Source organism: Rousettus aegyptiacus, unplaced genomic scaffold (genome assembly GCF_014176215.1).
Source record: "Rousettus aegyptiacus isolate mRouAeg1 unplaced genomic scaffold, mRouAeg1.p scaffold_m13_p_4, whole genome shotgun sequence".
NCBI lineage: Eukaryota > Metazoa > Chordata > Mammalia > Chiroptera > Pteropodidae > Rousettus > Rousettus aegyptiacus.
This window is the reverse complement of record NW_023416307.1, coordinates 65232737-65237973: the sequence shown is the minus strand read 5'-3', so window position 1 is coordinate 65237973 and position 5237 is coordinate 65232737.

Sequence of the window (5237 nt, the reverse complement as noted above, 5' to 3'; positions counted from 1 at the left end):
AGCTTTCAAGTCTTTGGGGTAAATATCCAGTAGAGAGATTGCTGGATCATATGGTAGATCAATTTTTAGTTTTTTGAGGAACCTCCACACTGTTTTCTGTAGTGGCTGTACCAATTTGCAGTCCCACTAGCAGTGTATGAGGGTTCTTTTTTCTTCACATCCTCTCCAACATTGATTATTACTTGTCCTGTTGATTAAAGCTATTCTAATAGGTGTGAGATGATATCACATTGTGGTTTTGATTTGCATTTCCCTAATAGCAATGTTGAGCATCTTTTCATATGTTTGTTGGCCATTTGTATGTCCTCTGGGGAGAAGTATGGTCCTCTGCCCATTTTTTGATTGGATCATTTGTTTTTTGTTGTTGTTATGAGTTGTATGAGTTTTTTGTATATTTGGATATTAGGCCCTTATCAGAGGCATTGCTTGCAAAAATATTTTCCCATTTGGATGGCTGTCTTTTTTGTTGATGGTTTCTTTTGCTGTGCAGAAGCTTTTTAGTTTGATGTAGTCCCATTCATTTATTTTAGCTTTTACTTTCCTTGCCTTAGAGGTCAAATTTATAAAATATTCTTTAAGTCCAAGGTCCTTGAGTTTAGTTCCTATGTTTTCTTCTGTGCATTTTTTTGTTTCTGGTCTAGTTTCAGGTCCTGAATCCATTTTGGGTTAATTTTGGTGTGTGGTGATAGACAACAATTGAGTTTCATTCTTTTGCAGGTGGCTTTCCAGTTTTTCCATAATCATTTATTGAAGAGGCTTTCCACTATCCACTGTATGTTTTTGGCTATTTTTTTCAAAAATTATTTGGCCATATAAATATGGGTTTACTTCTGGACTCTCAATTCTGTCCCACTGGTTTGTGTGTTCTGCTGCCAATACCATACCATTTTGATTACTGTTGCTTTGTAATATAATTTGAAGTTGGGTAGAGTGAAGCCTCCAGCCTCATTCTTTTTTCTCAGGATGGCATTGGAAATTAAGGGTCTTTTGTGCATCTATACAAATCTGATGATTTTTTTTATGTCTTTAAAAAATGCCTATGGGATTTTAATGCGGATTGCATTAGTTCCATATAATGCTTTAGATAACAAGGTCATTTTAACTATGTTGGTTCTTCCAATTCAAGAACATGGATATCTTTTCATTTCTTTGTATCTTCTTAAATTTCTTTTAATAGAGTTTTGTAGTTTTCATTATATAGAGCTTTCACATTTCTTTAGATTTATTCCTAGATATTTTATTCTTTTTGTTGCAATTGCAAAAGGAATTATTTTTTCCACTTCTTTTTCTGACACCTCATTATTAGAGTATAAGAATGCTATAGAGTTCTGAACATTGATGTTGTATCCAGAAACTTTACTGTATTTATTTGCTTAAATCGTAAATAAAATAATAATGCAAATGTAATTAGAGAGTGATGAGAAGAATGTGAAAGTGTTATCCCTGTATGACACAGGATTGGTAATAAAAATCTTTTCTGAGGTAGTGAGTGGGGCTTAGGTTTAGTCCATGGTCTAAGAAGACAAAGTTCTGGGGCTTGGCTCATGATACCATGGGCAGAAAATTCACTAATATGTATCAACAGCAAAATTATGGAAGAATTCAGAGGCATAGTTGTTAAGAAGATCCAAAGATTAATCACTAGGTGAAAATAGTGAGATAATTGAAGACAAAGAATTTTAGGGTGATCCGATATTGAATTTGCATTACGCCTCTGTGGCTTAAAACTCTTTAAATAGGGTATGTGTCTGTCTGTATGTATCTTGCTACATTAATTATTTATTAGTATCCATTTTCTATGGCTACATAACAAATTACCTCCCCTAACTTTGAAGCTTAAAAGAACAATTATCATCTCACAGTTTCTATGGATCAAAAATTTGAGAGCGGCTTAACTGGGTAGTTCTTGCACAGGGTCTCTCATGAAGTTGAGTCAAGATGTCAGCCATAGGTGCAGTCATCTGAAGGCTTTACTGTGGCTGAAAGATCTGGTTCAATCATTTACCTGGCTATTGGCAGGAGGTCTTAGTTCTTTGCTATGTGGGCCTCTATCTATGCTTGAATATCAACTAGCAACTGGCTTCCTTGAGCGATACGAGAGAGAGCAAGAGGAAGTCACAATGCCTATTGTGTCTAATGAGGCAGTTCATGTGACAACACTTTTGTCACGTTCTACAGCCCACACGAGAGGAAAATTAGGCTTAATTCTTTGAAGAGAGGCATATTGGAGAATTTGTGGGTATATTTTAAAGCCACCACAATGTGACAAAGATATATGCCATCACCTGATGTTGAATGGAAGTTATTGGCTAGGGCTTCTTGGGAGAGATGTATATCAATCAGGACCCTAGCAGGAAATATATGATTTCAGGAAGATTTAAGAAAGAACCATTTACAAAGATGCATTCAGGGTATGTGGAAGCCATAGGGATAGTACATAACCATGAGATTAATAACGATCATTATCATCCTAAGAGGATAAGAAATGGAGTGATTCCTGGAATGCAGAGGAAAGGAGCTCAATAGGGAGGACTAGTTTTGGTTGAGGAATACAGCCAGATCAAGATTACCTTACAGAAATGGGCGGGCACAATAAGTTCCGCAACTTCACTTTGCTCTCTCACTTTGCCCCTCCACCCCATCTCTGCCAGGGCTCCCCTTTGGCCAAATTTTACTGACAGCTGGAGGTCAAGAGTGCCTGTTAATGTAGTCCTTAGGCCATCTGGGCAAAGGTCAGGGTGGAAAAGTGTAGAGAATAGATTTAGAAAGGCAGACAGTATATTTTTCTAAACTGAGTAAGACAAAGAGTATTGTTTTCCTTAGAATGGGTTATCTGAGATGGGGTCCCATCTGGACTGAATGTGCAGAATGCTGTACTTTAGATCTCTGGAACCTATCCACCTTAAAACTGGGGGATCACTTTATAAGTTATATAAATGTCTAACCACTATACCACTAACCATAAGTAGCCAACAGAAGTAGCGAGAAACAAATGGGATGTTAAAGAATCTTTGATATTTTCAGGAACACAATTGAGGAATAGTTTTAAATACATAATTCTAAACCTGACAGTGTTAAACTTGGAAGGAGTCATTGGTATTGTTGAAGGAAATAAATAATAAATTCTAAAAATAAAAAAAGAGAAAAATGGCTATTTAAAAAAGCAAGTAAATACTTGGGAGTTGGAAAACAGTGATGACTCTAAAAGTAGGCCACAAAAAATTAATCCTGAAATAGTTAATAGCTAAGATAATAGAAGCTTTAAGAAAATTTGCATATATTATAAAAAATATACAGAGCATCAATTTGAATATGTATACAGCTAACATATCCTACAGTACTTGAAAGAACCAGCTACCTCTTAATTCATAATTACATTTTGGAATCTATGTTTTCTTTTATTTTAAAAATATTTTCAATTACAGTTGACAGTCAATATTATATTAGTTTTAGTAATGCAGTATAGTGGTTAGACATTTATATAACTTATAAAGTGATCCCCCAGTTTTAAGGTGGATAGATTCCAGGGATCTAAAGTACAGCATTCTGCGCATTCAGTCCAGATGGGACCCCATCTCAGATAACCTGTTCTAAGGAAAACAATACTCTTTGTCTGGCTCTTCTCTGTATTATATTTCATTTTCTTCTGCAACAACATGAGCCCATTGTCTTTATTTAAAAGTTGCCTTAACATTATGCTAAGTGAAATAAATCAGAAAGAGAAAAACAAATACTGTATGATCTCACATGTAGAATCTAAAAGACATCAACCTTATAGAAAGAGACAGTAGAATATTGGTTGCCAAGGACTTTAGGGGTGGGAGAAATGGGGAGATGTTGGGCAAAAGGTACAAACCTTCAATTTTAAGATAAATAAGTTCCGAGGATCTAAGGTACAGCATGGTGACTACCGTCAACAGTACTGTACTATATACACTAAAGTTTCTATGCAAATAGAGCTTTAATGTTCTCACCATAACAACAAAATGGTAATTAGGTGATTTGAAAGATGTGTTAACTTATCTAATTTTGGTAAACATTTCATGAAATACATATGTTTCAAATCATCACATTTTATACCTTAAACTTATGCAATGTTCTGTCAATTATATCTCAATAAAACTGAAAATAAATTTAAAAATTTTAATTTCTTCAAAAACCTCTAGGTTTCTTTATTTCAAGACCTGTGTTTTATCTTAGTATCCCTCATACGCTTAACACATAATTCTAACATGCAGTAATTTTTAATTCAGTTCTAACATATGAAGCAATGGGAATACACTAGTGAATCTGAAGTATCTATAGCCATCATTATTACCATGGTAAACTTAGTTAAGACATCAAAAGAAAAAAATACTGAACTCCAACTATATACATAGCATTGATACAGATTCTATGACACATACAAGAAGTCGAGGACATAGTTTCTGTTTTCTATGAGTTTATAGTTCACCTGCAGAAGGAGATAAATATATGAAAAGGTAAATAATTCAAGAGCTATATATTTCTAAACAAGAATAAAACAAAGCTTATCACGGTGTGTTTTGTGATGCTTAGCTTGTTAGGATATATGAAGAGATTCTGTAGTAAAAAAAAATGTGAAGATTCTAGATAATATATATTCAAGGTTTTTTAATGCATAACTCCTTATAGCTTTTGTATGGTAATGTTCATTGCGAATTCCCAAGAGTTTCATACTTTGTAATGTTTTCCAAGTTTGGGGAAAAAAAAACACTTGCTTCATGAGATTTCATTGCTTCTCTGTAAAAAAAAAGCTGTCTTCTGTGGAAAAAAATTTAAAGAACTAGTCAAGTAAGTGTTATTAAATATATAACATGCATGACGCAACCTCAAATGCCAACTTCAGGGTCCACATTGCTCATAGCTGCCTTTCCCAAGAGTGGGACACAGCCTCACAATTCTCAACAAAGTAGTGTGGCTAGTCACTCCCAAATGACTAAGTATAGGTGGTGAAACATTTTTGAGTGAAAGGAGAAAGAAACCACTTTGATCTGGAATAAACCAGCTTCAAGGAGGAGGTAAATATCAAACTGACCTTTGAAATGCGAATGAGAAATTCTCTCATAAATTCTAAACTAACTTTCTTTCTTTCTTTCTTTCTTTCTTTCTTTCTTTCTTTCTTTCTTTCTTTCTTTCTTTCTTTCTTTCTTTCTTTCTTTCTATTTATTTATACCTAGAAGAGATTATTTGCTTACTCAACTTTTCCTTTAGCATTC